General features: G+C 42.3%; 1 long non-coding RNA gene across 1 annotated transcript; it reads left to right on the forward strand.

Moving 5' to 3' along the window:
• Positions 1–4,587: 4,587 nt before the first annotated feature.
• Positions 4,588–6,507, forward strand: LOC140738382 (uncharacterized). The gene is made up of 2 exons (XR_012101367.1): positions 4,588–4,891; positions 6,471–6,507. It is a non-coding gene; the product is annotated as an uncharacterized lncRNA (long non-coding RNA).
• The last annotated feature ends 8,034 nt before the right edge of the window (positions 6,508–14,541 follow it).

Below are 14,541 nucleotides of genomic sequence, written 5' to 3' on the forward strand. Positions count from 1 at the left end.
ACCAATAATTAATAATTATGTTACATATTGTTTTTAGAAAATTCTTAACACACAGTTTAATCAAATTCCTCAATTACAGTGACATTAGTACTCTGGAAAGGGTGCGAGGGGATCAATGGTTGAATTCTGTGTTTCATTTCACTCCCTTCAGCAGTCAAATCATCGCTAAAATCCCCATCAACATGAAGGGTGCAACATCAATCTAAAACGGACCAGCCTCATAAGTACTGTGGAAGCGAGACCATGTCACTGGTAAGTGACACCCTCACTTCCTGACTCTACGCCAGAGCAACAACACCCAACAAGTTCAGTATCCTTCAACGTACACTGCAGATGCTGTGGTCAAATCAAGACGTACACAAAAGCTGGATGAACTCAGCAGGTCGGACAGCATCCATTGAAAGGAGCAGTCAACGTTTCGGGTCGAGACCCTTCGTCAGGACTGAAGGAGGAGGGGGCAGGGGCCCTACAAAGAAGGTGAGGGGAGGGTGGAAAACCAGTCAGAGGAAAGATCAAGGGGTGGGGGAGGGGAAGCAGGGAGGGGATAGGCAGGAGAGGTGAAGAAGGAATCTAAGGGGAAAGCACTATGGGTAGCAGAAGAAGGCAGAGTCATGAGAGGTGATAGGCAGCTAGAAGAGGAGACAGAGTGAAGGTGGGATAGGAGAAGAGAGAGAGAGAGAATTACCGGAAGTTGGAGAATTCAATGTTCATACCGGGGGCTGGAGACTACCCAGACGGTATATGAGATGTTGTTCCTCCAACCGAAGTTTGGCCTCATCATGGCAGTAGAGGAGGCCATGTATGGGCATATCCGAATGGAAATGTGAAGGAGAGTTGAAGTGAGTGGCAACCGGGAGATCCTGTCTGTTCTGTCTGTTGTAGGTGCTCGACGAAGCGATCCCCCAATCTGCGATCCACCATTCAGGGCCCCAAACAGTCCTTCCAGGTGAGGCAACACTTCACTTGTGAGTCTGTTGGGGTCACCTATTGCATCCGGTGCTCCTGGTGTGGCCTCCTCTACATCGGCGAGACCCGATGCAGATTGGGGGACCGCTTCATCGAGCACCTACGCTCCGTCCGCCACAACAGACAGGATCTCCCGGTTGCCACTCACTTCAACTCTGCTTCACATTCCCATTCGGATATGTCCATACATGGCCTCCTCTACTGCCATGATGAGGCCAAACTTTGGTTGGAGGAACAACATCTCAAATACCGTCTGGGTAGTCTCTAGCCCCTTGGTATGAACATCAAATTCTCCAACTTCTGGTAATTCCCTCCCTCTCCCTTCCCCCATCCCACTTTCACTCTGTCTTCTCTACTAGCTGCCTATCACCTCTCTCATGGTTCTGCCTTCTACTAACCATAGTGCTTTCCCTTTAGATTCCTTCTTCACCTCTCCTGCCTATCTCCCCTCCCCCACCCCTTGATCTTTCCTCTGATTGGTTTTCCACCCTCCCCCCACCTTCTTTATAGGGCCCCTGCCCCCTCCTTCTTTAGTCCTGACAAAGGGTCTCGACCCAAAACGTTGACTGCTTCTTTCAATGGATGCTGCCCGGCCCTGCTGAGTTCATCCAGCTTTTTTGTACATCTCAATATCCTTCAACTTCAACTAGGGCTTTTTTCATGGGAGTGAAGGAGGATGAGAGGTGACTTGATAGAGGTGTACAAGATTACAGGAGACAGAGATTGAGTGGACAGCCAGGGACATTTTTCCCAGGGTGGAAATGGCTAATACAAGGGCGCATGTGATTGGAGGAAAGTATAAGGGGGACATCAGAGGAAAGTTCTTTATGCAGAGAGTGGTGGGTGTGTGGAACGTCCTGCCAGGGTGGTGGTAGAGGCAGATATGTTACGGGCAATTAAGAAACGTTTAGATAAACACATGGATAATAGAAAATGGAGGTCTGTGTAGGAGGGAATGGTTACATTGATCTTGAGTAGGTTAAAAGGTCGGCACGACATTGTGGGCTGAAGGGCCTGTATTGTGCTAATATGTTCCATGTTCTATCACTTTATTGGGCCCCCAACCCTCTATCTCAGATATTCACTTCCTCTATGTTGGATATACCGCCTATAATTTGGATTGTAGCAACTCACCTTGTATTTCCCAAACCCACTAAATACCTTGGCCAAGCACATACAGGAGAAAGCCGCATACAAGTCCTGATCCAATCGTGCAATAGCCTGACTTGGAACTATGTTGGTCCTCGCCAGATGCAAATCCTGGAAATTCCACACCGACCAACACCATGGGTGTTCACCGCCACCCTGAGGAATAATAGAGTTGGGTAATAAAAACCAGTTTTGTTTCAGCGAGCTCGGCTAAAAGAACTGACAATTCAGACCACAAACATTCACCTGCCTAGTGAGTTTTGTAGGTAACGCTGATTTGATGCCAGCACTACCATATTACCAAATTTTTTTTTAAATCCTTGCATAGCTAATTCAGATCAACAGCAGGAAGGATCTTCTTCAACATCAACAACCTGTGATTAGTTACTAATGAATTTATGCTTTGAGTTAACTTGTGTTTAGTTCTTCAAAGTATCTATGGTTGTGGGTCTAGTGTGCCAGGAGCTGAAGTTTAATGCTTCTGTTCAAACCCATCAATCCTTGATAAGGATACATGATAAAGAAAGTGCCTGTGAAGGGTCTCAGCCTGAAATACCCATCGACCACTCATTCCTCCCAGTAGATGCTTCCTGATCCGGTTGAGTTCTTCCAGCAATTTGTGTTTGTTCCTCTGGATTTCCAGCATCTGCAGAATCTTTGTCCACATGATTAAGGATTTCCCTTATCTTATTCTATGAGACTAGGAAGAAAAATCAGAAGAGGAATAAGGCTCCTTGTAGGAGGCTAAACCTATCCAGAGTCTTCATAGACCAATTATTATGTAAGTCTCCCAGGAAGAAATAATATCTGAATGATATGCAATACTTCAATATAATGTCCTTACTCAAATATTCCATCTGCCACAAACTGACTCGTCAGAGCAGGGAGAGGACTAATTTGTCAATGGTTACAACAACTTGAGGATTTATTCACTTGAACTTAACTATGTTAGAGACGTTATCAAACACAGCATCCAAATCACTGAACTTAGCTCCTGGCACTTACCCGATATACATTCCTCTGCCCCTCCACTTTAAGTGGCAAACTGAGGGATTTATCCTTGCCCATGGTGTTTGGCCTGCCTTTTGGCAAGGTGCAATCTCCTCCACAATGACTTCTACTCCAAGGGTCATGAGAGTGTGGAGCGAGCTTCCAGCACAAGTGATGCATGCGAGCTCAATTTCAACATTTAAGCCAAGTTGGCACACGTATTTGGATGGCAGCGGTATGGAGGGCTATGGTCCCGGTGCAGATAATAGAAACAGGCAGCTTAAATAGTTTCAGCATGGACTAGATGGGTCGAATGGCCTGTTTCTGGCTGTACTTTTCAATGACTCTACTCCCTGCTATAATCCTTTAAAAGATGCAAATAGGCTTTGAACAGTCCAGACTACCTCTAAGCAGTGGAAGCCAGAACTGAAACTGGGCATGAGGAAAGACAATCAATTGTACAGTTAGTGCTGGGTGCCAAAGTCAATATAATGAGTAAGTAGCTTAAATTTGATGAGCTGCCTTCAGCAGAGAATGGGTTAATCATACAATCTTTGTGCCTATTCACAGGAAACATCTAAGGTAGTTTTTAGACTTCAAAGAACTTTAAATGTAGTACAGATCTGATTGAGGCTTGTGAGGTGATGAGGAGAATTATTTTGGTGGACAGCTACCTTTAATTAAATGGGATGGAAGGGAACAGGGTGACCAATATGGGGTGGCACAAAGCCAGATGCAGATAGGGTTTTCAAAAGCGATTTTCCTCCCCAGAGACTGGCACACATCTGAAATACTAGCTCATGCACTGGGCACCAATTCAGTCAATCCTTTCAAGTGAGAGGTCAGGCAGAGTTGTCCTTACTGAGGTGGGGGTGGGTGTAAAGATGGTGGAGTGGTCGGCAGCGGGTGTGCGCCGGTCGTACAGGAGAATCAAGATTTTATTTCCCTAATTGGCTTAGAACATTTTTTTCATGTTCTAACAGTTTTTACCCTTGTAAGAAAGGAGAGGGTACAAGTACATGCAGACTCCCAAGGCAACAATTCATTAGTCCCATTCTCCTCTCCTATTTCCTATATCCTGCAAATGATTCTTGTTCTCACATGCCATGAACTCCTGTTTATTTTTTAATATAGTTTCAATGGTTCTGTGGTGCCATTTAACATCAGAGAATGTTTACAGTATACAACCTGGAATTCATACTCTTCACAGACATCTGCAAAACAGAAGAAACCCCCCCCCCACCCAAAGAGCAAATGACAGAATAAAACATAGGGACCCCAAAGGTCCGTAGGTGCAAAGGGCACTGATGATGATTTAACAGTGGCTGTTTGACTATCAGCACATCTTTCAGGAGCAAAAAGAAACCAGAGCACCTGGAAGAAATCAACACCATCATGGAGAGAATGTGCAGGCGCTGCAGAGGGGTTTGCATTGTTTGAAGCGAAATGAGCGTCACAATTATCTGGAACAAGCTAATTAAACTAGAGTGCCATCTCCTGCTATCAGAATCTGTACGGTTAAAACTTGAAAAAGATCAGTTTGCTCCAAAGCTGCTATGAGTTTTTCTTCTTTTGTCTCACTGCCATCTGGCTTAGAAGAGACCTAAAGACTGCTTTAAAGGGAAAGGAGCTCTAAATATAGAGAGCAAAAGTGGAAGAAGTCATTTGGCACTATCTGAAAATTACCTTAAAGGGATGGGGATCCCTAGTGATCTCCCTGTTGGTATGCTGACCTTAGTGTTGGTATGTAGAGGGTACGCTAAGGAATGGGGAATACTACAAAGAGGTAAGTTATTGCATTTACTTTTTTAAATTATCTTTACATGGAAACAAATATTAAGCCCTAAGGTTGTAGCCAAAACATACATAGCTGTGGCATTATTGCAAAATCTTGATTTTGTGGCGGAGCTATAAACCATCTATAAATTTGCATTGGCTGATCCTGATGTTGCAAAGTCAGACATTTCAAAATGTAGTTCTTTATTATCTTATATATTAAGGGATAGGATCATGTTAATGTGTTTTGAATGCTCACACAAAGATATTACTTGATGCTTGACAAGACGTTAATCATCACCATATTCGTGAACTTCATTTAACAATCTCAAGTTAACATTTAATGTATTGAAGAAATTCACATGTAGTGTATTTTTCAGAACCAGAACTGAAAATGGCAACTCTTTGTATTGTATGAAAATCTTAATTTACTGTCGACAATATAGCATCGTCTGCAATATAAACCAGATCTAATTCTGTCAACCTGAAGTATTTTCTTGAAACTATACACCCTGTACATATAATATTCAATAATGTACTCATATTACATTTGTATCAAAGTATTTTTGGAAACAACAAGGAAAATGACCTTGGTCAGAAAAGCTTTCCAGTTTAGGACTTCACTTGGTCATGGTGTCACTTCATATCAGATTTACCCCACCAAATCTCACAGAACTGAACAATACTTCCTTTCTGAGGGTAAAACCAAGGAAGTGTAATGAGTCTATCTAAGGGCATATTATAAATACATTTCATTACTACAGTTGTCAATATATGTGTTGCAATTAACTTACGGTTTAAAATGTTAACATGGTAAAACTTGTATTTTACATCTATTAGTTTAAGTGATCTGCCTTAGGAATTATATACAAAATTATTCCTCCTTTGTTACTTGGGGAACTGTCGTTTGTTATGCTGATTCAAAAGAGTGTTATTTCCAGCTACTAATTATGATTTAGTTTGAAACAATACTTACAATCGGTCAGAAATGTCATTAATATTTGCATATGTCTCGCCCCTTGTTGTGATCTTACCCTTGCCATGTCCCACTTGCAGAAGCACACAGTTGCTTCCACTTCCAGTCAATGAAAATTAACTTGTCAGAGCTACACGAAACCCTCACATCTCAATCTCTATCCTTTCTTGCTTACAGCACAGCTAAGGTTCAAAGAACACACTTTGTGTTGTACTGAAGCCAAAGATTTGGATTTCTGTGGTAACAAAGGAAAGGCAAGGGTAGTTACAGGATTTGACAGATAATTAAAAGCCTTAAAGCTTATTCTCACACCCAAAGATGAAGCACAACCTAAATAATGTTCTACTAACAGACTGCTAGTCGCATAGAAAGAGTTGTTAGCAGATTGCCTGACAAGCCATCAACTGTTCCTTGAAAACTGAGTTTGGTAATAGGGAAGGTGAATTGTTAGGGTAGATAATGGAAATTCTATCTGTATCACTGGTATAGCACAGTAAAATAACAATGTATTATCATGGACCCACTTCACTTCCACTACTGCACTAGTTCAACGGTTCAATTTCATATCAGAGAATGTATACAGTTTACAACCTGAAATTCTTACTCTTCACAGACATCCACGAAACAGAAGAAACCCCCCCCCCAAAGAATGAATGACAGAAGAAACATTAGAACCCCGAAGTCTATTGAGCCTTGCAAATGGCTCTCAGATACGTTTCTTGTATAAGTGTAAAGTGCTGCAACATTGTTAACTTCAGCCTTGCAAGTAAATTGCAACTAATAAAATTTCTAATGTATCATCACCTAGACTGTATTTTCCTGTATCACTCCTTAATTATACAGATCACTCTGGTATCATTTCAGAGAGTACTTTGTATATTAAAGGCAATAAATTGAAGATTATTTTCCTCCATGAGATTTAATCATACAACTTGTCATTTCATCCGTGATGTACTGATTTTGTTCTGTACATTTCCCTTTATCAACAACAGATCATTTTTCATAACAACTGTTTGCTTCCTATTTTTATGCTGATGCATGGCACGCAACTTTATAACTCAATGGATATACATTACAAGTAATGAAACACAACTGGAATGTGTTTTTGTTTGGAGCTTGCTCCAAATCAAGAGCAACGTGTTATTCTGTTTCAAGTGCACTGCAGTTTAGTGCAGTGCGGGGTTCTTTTTTAAAATTCCATCTGTATGGCTTACATCACAATTTTGCTTGCAAATCGGAAATTATATAATTTGCTTAGGCATGAGATGCAAGAAACCGTTGTTTATATTGTTTAATAGAACAGCAGTTTGGAGAATGATTTAAAGTTGCAAAATAGTTTGCAACTAAAGACAAAGTTCAATAATTTAATGAGAACTTACCATAAGAGTATATACCACAACTGTAACACCTTATTGTGTAACGATTCCTATGGCTGACTCAATTTGTTAGGATGAAGCTTGAGGAGAGCCGGCAATGGCGAGCCTGCTCTTTCTTCAGTTGCTTATAAAGAAGACAGAATTTCCTCATTCCAGTTTGGCAGCGAAAACATCTTCAACAGGGGGCAGTGCAACTGCACAGTACTGGAATATTTCCACATGTAAACACGGCTGATACCAAAGAGAGGTCGTGGGCAGGGACAGGACACGCTCTGATTCCCGTTTCAAGAGTGGCGTCGGGAGTCAGCACACAACCCTGTCTCTTGGACATAGTGTAACTTACAGTACTTATCTGCCCATTACGTTTCAGGCGTTCAGGGCAGCAATGAAGGTCCTCCATTGCTGGTGGTGTTCAGGGCTTCCTTCATCCTGTCAGTAGCTTCCTCTCGATTTTCACTACTGTCAGTCACGCAGGTCCCGGGTGGAGACTCAGGAATACCGTCCCACTCAGATGAAGAAGGATTCTCCATTGCTGTTTCCGTAGTGATTTTGTCTTACCAGTCAGGGTGGTTAGCCTGAGCTGAACCCTCAGACCTGGAAGACTGGTGGACCACTCTTAGTCTGGCCTCTACCCTTTGACCAGTTTGGTATGGGTGACCCTACCAAAAGCCAAAGCACAAGGCCCTGACTCCAGCCAACACAGCTCTCTGGGTAATTGAGGCACGCAAGCCTCCGAACCCTATGACAAGGTTGTAGTCCTCTTGGAGAACATCATGTAAAGAATGGGTAATTTAGTTGGGAAACAAGGTCAACAGCCAAGAGGGCTTTGTGGCACAAAACATAAGGGATAAAGTATAGGACATAGAACAATATGGCTTTTTGGCCCACCGTGTTGATGCCAAACTTACTAATCCCCTCTGCCCGCACATAGGTGGCATCCTGTACTCCCTACATCTGTCTATGTGTCTCTTAAACATTCTTATCATATCCATTACCACCACCTCACCTGGCTACACATTCCAGGCACCGAACGTTCTCTGTGTGAAAACCTGCCTTTAAACTTTCGCTCTCTCAGTTTGAACCTGTGCCCTCTCGCATTGGCGTGTCTGCCCCGGGAGAAAGACGCTGACTACCTATGGCATGTACTTCTATCAAGTCATTGCTCAGCCTCTGACACTCCAGGGGAGAATATCCAAGTTTGTCCAACAGCTCCCTGTAGATCATACACCCCAGCACAGCCAACACCCTGGGGCATCTGTTCTGCCCGGCGCCCTCTCTAAACACACCACATCCTTCACATAGTGTGTAACCAAATGTGGCCTGACCAAAGTTTAGTACAGCTGCACCCTGATTTGCTAACTTTTATACTTTGTGTCCTGACAAGTGACATGTTCTTTATCACCCTGTTCACTTTCAAGAAGCTATTGAGCTGCACCCCTACCCTACCCCCCCCCCTCGTGAGGTGGATGCGGAGAGGCTTCTGGAGGTTACGTAAAGGGACGAGGTCGTGGCAAACGGAATACAATGTGGAGGAGAGTGAGGCCAACGACCATGGGGGAAAAACAAAGAAAAGCCCTGACGAAGGGTCTCGGCTTGAAACGTTGACCGCTCATTTCAACGGATGCTGCCCGACCTGCTGAGTTCATCCAGCTTGTTTGTACGTCAAGAAAAGTGGAATGTTTCTTAAATTAGGAAGGACTGAACATTGTTGGCATTCAGAAAGCCTTTATATAAGAAATACATAAAAATTAACTATCTACCACAGCAAACAATTAGTAAATTTAATGTTATGCTGGCCACTATCGCAAGAGGATTTGAGTACCAAGGCAAAGATACCTTGGTGCAATTATATGGAGCCTGGAGAGCTATCGGTCCAATTTCCCTGTCTATGTAATGGTTGTAATAGGAATGCAGCAAATACTCATCAGATTGAACCCTACCCACTCTTACTTCAACCTCTTGTGCTGTTATATGATCCATAATAAATGTCCGCCTTGGACTTCACCTGTATAATGTTTCATACACAAACACGGCTGGAAAGAAATAACTAAAATGAAAAGTAAATATTTTTGTTCAGCCGCATTGACATAACAGCTGATGTTACATACTGTTGGAGGTAACATATTGGCATAGAAAGAAGTCTGGCTATGATGCAGGACATACCTATCTATTGATTGATTGATACAGCGTGGAACAGTCCTTTCTGGCCTAATGAGGCACTCCATCCAGCAACCCACCTACTTAACCCGAGCCTGATCACAGGACAACTTACAATCAATGAGCAATTAACCTGCTAATTAGTGTGTGTGTGTGTGTGTGTGTGTGTGTGGGGTGGGTGGAACGCACGCGCTCTCGGGAAGGACACACAAGCTTCTTACAGAGGGCGCCAAAGCTGAACTCCGAACTCTGACACTCCAAGTTGTAAAAGGTTTTGGGCTAACCTCTACGCTACACTTCAGTGCAAGTCTCAGGGTTTGCTGGGATCCTGCTGGCCAACCCTAGCCCTTGACATTTACAGGTTTGGCAATCTGTGACCAGAGGGTACCACAGGAATCGATGCTAGATGTGCAACTGATTGCAATGCATATCAATGACGAGGAGGTGGGAAGATTGGAGGCATCACAAAAACAATTTGTGAAGGGGATACTAACAATTTGGGCGTCACTCTAGAGTAGCGGTTAGCGCGACACTATTACCTCACCAGCAGCCTACGTCAATTCTGCTGCTCTCTGTAAGGAGTTTGTATGTTCTCCCAGTGACCGCATATTCTCCACATTCCATAGCCATGCAGGTTAGGGGGTCAATTGTGCATCACAGGCTCGATGGGCCAGAAGGACCTGTTACTGTGCTGTAATCCAAAATAGCTAAAATTCACCAGGAGATACACGTTTCAGGAGCCAGCAAAGGTCAGCAAAGAGAGTGCAACATGGGAAAACTGTGAGCTTGTTCACCTTGGAAGGAAGGATAATAGAGAAGCGTTGTTTATTTCAGAAAAGGAAATCACAGAAAGCTGCATCACAAGGGATTAGGCACGCTTTGCGAAGGAAGCAGAGAAAGTGCCGTAGCCAGCCTTCAGGAGGGAGAAACCACGAAAAGCACCCGGCCCGGGTGAGGTACCTGGCCAAGTACTGAAGACCTCTGCTGATCAGCTGGCTGGAGCGTTCACTGAGATCTTCAACCTCTCACTTCCCCAGCTGCTTCAGGCAGGCTTGAATTATACCACTGCCTAAGAAGAATGTGGTGACCATCGTTTTGAAGGTTTGGTGTTGAACCATATCAACTCCTACCTGAGAAGTGACTTGGATCCACTCCACTTTACCTACTGGAGCAACTGGTCCACAGCGGATGCCATCTCACTGGATCTTCACACAATCCTGGAACATCAGGATGCTCTTTATTGGCTACAGCTCAGCATTCAATGTCATAATCCCCTCAAAACTAATCAATAAGCTCTAAGACCTTTGCCTCAATATGCAATTGGATCATCAATTTCCTCACTTGCAGACCCATCATTTCAGATTGGCAACAACATCTCCTCCACAATCTCCATCAGCACAGCTGCATCACAAGGCTGTGTGCTTAGCCCCTGCTCTACTCTCTTTACACTTCTGACTGTGTGGCTAAGCACAGCTCCAATGCCATATTCAGATTCAGATTCAGTTTGTTGTCATTCAGAAACCACAAATGCAATGCAGTTAAAAAATGAGACAACGTTCCTCCAGAATGATATCACAAAAGCACATGACAGACAAACAAACTACACCAGAAAATCCACGTAACGTTTGGCAATCCCCAATCCAGAGTCCGGGGAGGCTGCTGCTTATTAATATCGTGCTACCATCTTAGCACGTTCCCCGGAAAGGAACTCCAAATCCACCAGACAAAACAAGACCAAAAACTAAAGCTACAAGACCTGCACAAAACCACATAGTTACAACAGTGCAAACAATAGCATAATTGATAAAAAGAAACAAACCATGTTTTTCATCATCAAGTTTGCTGATGACACAACTGTCGTAGGCCAAATCAAAAGTGGTTTATAGAATGGAGATTGAAAATCTGGCTGAGTGGTGCCATAACAACAACCTCTCACTCAATGTCAGCAGGACCAAGGAGTTGACTATTGACTTCAGGAGGAGAAAACCAGAGGTCCATGAGCCAGTGCTCATCAGGCGATCAAACGTACAGAGAGTCAGCAGCCTTAAATCCCTCAGTGTTATTATTTCAAAAGACCTGTCCTGAGCCCAGCATGTAAGTGCAATTACTAAGAAAGGACATTAACAACTCTAATTCTTTAAGAGTTTGCAAATATTCAGCATGACATCTAAAACTTTGACAAACTTCTATAGATGTGTAGTGGAGAGTATATTGACTGGCTGCATCACAGTCTGGTATGGAAACACCAATGCCCTTGAATGGAAAATCCTACAAAAGGTAGTTGATACTGTCCAGTCCATCACAGGTAAAGCCCTCCCCACCACTGAACACATATGAAACACTGTCACAGGAGAGCAGCATCCATCATCAGGGACCCCCACCACCCAGGACACGCTGTCTTCTCACTGCTGCCATCAGGTAGAAGGTACAGGAGCCTCAAGACTCACACCACCAGGTTCAGGAACAGTTATTACCTCTCAGCCATCGAGCTCTTGAACCAAAGGAAATAACTTCACTTGTCCCATCACTGAAATATTCCTAAAATCTATGGACTCACTTTCAAGGACGCTTCATCTCAGGTTCTCAATATTTATTATTATTTCTTTTTGTTGCATTTGCACATTGGTTGAACACCCAGGTTGGTGTGGTCTTTCCCTGATTCTGTAACTGTTATTATCCTATGGATCTATTGAGTATGCTCACAAGACAATAAATCTCAGGGGTATATGGTGACATACATGTACTTTGATAATAAAATTACTTAGAACTTTTAACAGGGAATGCTGACCATATTTTAAGGGGGTTGGAGTAAAAAAAATGCAGGGCAATCTTACTGCAACTTACAAGGCATTAGTGAGTCAATGTCTAGACCACATCTGCAAACAATTTCGGTCTCCCTATTTAAGGAAAATATTATTTCACTGTAGGCTGTTCAGAGGAGGTTCACTAGGTTAATGCAGGATATGGGCATAGGTTAAATAGACTGGATGTCAGAAGAATGGCAAAGCAATCTAGAAACGTATTATATATCTTCTGGGCTCAACAGATAAACACTGAACGTTTTCTCTCACAGAAAGCCTGGTCTCAGTATTAAAGGGTGCCATGTCAGTCTGATAATATAAAGAATCTCTTTTCCTAAAGGATCATGTGTTTTCAAAACTTCTTGCTACTAGAGACCTGGAGTGGGGGGGGGGGGGGTTGGGAGGAGGACAAATCCCTTGGGTCTATTTAAGGCTGCGTTAGATTCCTTATCAGGAAAGAGATAAAAGATTGTTGGGAATGGGCAGGAAAGTGGCCTTGAGAAATGTCAAACTGGCTGCGGATAGAGTCAGCTTGATGGGCTGAATGGCCTATTGCCGTTCCTGCTTCTTCTGGTCTTATGGCCACAGTTAGTTGTGCTGGAACTCTGGGCCAAAAAGAGTGGAATAATCTCAAAGGGGATATGTCACATACATCATTTTTGTCCTTAAATGGGTAAGACAGAGAGACATGGTCAAGCCATGAGTGAATAGAAATCTCAGGGCTGTAGAAATCGTTCCTCAGAACCCAATGGATATCCAATAGTTTTTTAAATGACCATTTTTTGTTATGGTGATTCTGCCAAACTCTAACAATTTTGTATTGAAAGACCTGTTATAATATTTATGATCAAAAATACTCTAATGTTAATTTGCAAAAAATGATTAATTAACCAGTTTGGAAAATGAATTCAGAACTTAGATTTTGGGATGTGGTCAATGAATGACAAATTCAGTGTAAATTTTTCTAATTTAATCGGCTGAGTGAATATTTTTCTGTTGTATGGAAGATACTTTATCTCCAGGAGCACATTATATCTTCCACACTCGTAAATCAACATACTGAAGTGCAGAGTGAATGTCATCAAAATGTCCACAAACTACCAGTACTGTTTTTCTTATTTAACATCAACCTTCATGTTATTTCACACATAGTACAACTAAGAAAAGGCTTGTGATGAAGCTGCACATTCACTAATAAAATCCTAATGCAGTGATCACTAAAAGATTAGCAATTAACCGTGAAAGCAGAGGAAAATGACGATCTAACTACTAGTGAGACAGACTGATAGCTCTAGTCTCTGTTGATGGAAAATACAATGTCAGGAAGTTGGTGTATTGGCATCAGCTCTAGACTTTGAGGCAGATGGTTCTGAGTTCAAACCCAGCCGGGTCCCAACTTGGGCAGCAGTGGTATCTGTGTGGAAGGAAGGCCTGGCAATCTGCTTCTGTATCTTGCCATGAAAACCCAACTGAACAACAACAAACAATTGGTGGAAATGTACATAATTCACAACCACAGACATTGAGTTTTGTGGGCTGGTGAGTTGGTAGAGGCTGGGCTGGGCTGATGTTACCGTCACTCATGTTCTGTTACTGCACCTTGTGTCCAGTGTTTTGGAGGACAATAAATGCCTCCTGCAGTTTTATTTGTGAAAACCTATACCATATACCATAACTTTTAGCATGATTTCAAGATTCAGACAGAATAACAGGCCATTGCACATATACAAAATAGTTTTATATATATATATATATCTGGTTACTGAAAACAAAGTCTAAGGAATTGAAACAATTTGTAATAGGAAATGGGATGGTATGAGAAAGTTGAAGTTGGTGACAACAAAGGCAGTTTTCTTCAAGGGCTGGGGAAAGGGGTGTGGGCTCTTCCACAGTATTACGAAAAACAAAGACAACAAAACTCTAAACATAGTTTCGTTTAGCATATGGTTGAGCTTGAATTGTTGGAAAATAACACTTCCTTCTTTCCCTCCATCAGAAAAGTTTACAGGAGAACAAAGAAAATTTCAAGTAACCTTTAGGAAAGTCATTTAGCTGGGTGTCCTGTCCTGAAAGAACATCAGAGGCAAATTTCACATTTCAAAGAAAACACATTTGAGATGTCTTCCATTTTGAGAGCTACTAATCATTCAGCCTTCAACTTCAATTCTAAATAATTCCAAATTTAGCTTGCTTTTATCTCATAGATCTCCACCAAGACACGTACAAATCTGCAATGTTAAATCAACATCTAAAAACTTAAATATTTTAAAACATCAATTTTAGCATGTTAGTTATAAAGATCGAATGTTGTCCTTGTGACTGGGTTTCAGAATGATGGTTAAAAGATAAA

Source organism: Hemitrygon akajei, chromosome 14, assembly GCF_048418815.1.
Source record: "Hemitrygon akajei chromosome 14, sHemAka1.3, whole genome shotgun sequence".
NCBI classification, from domain to species: Eukaryota; Metazoa; Chordata; class Chondrichthyes; order Myliobatiformes; family Dasyatidae; genus Hemitrygon; species Hemitrygon akajei.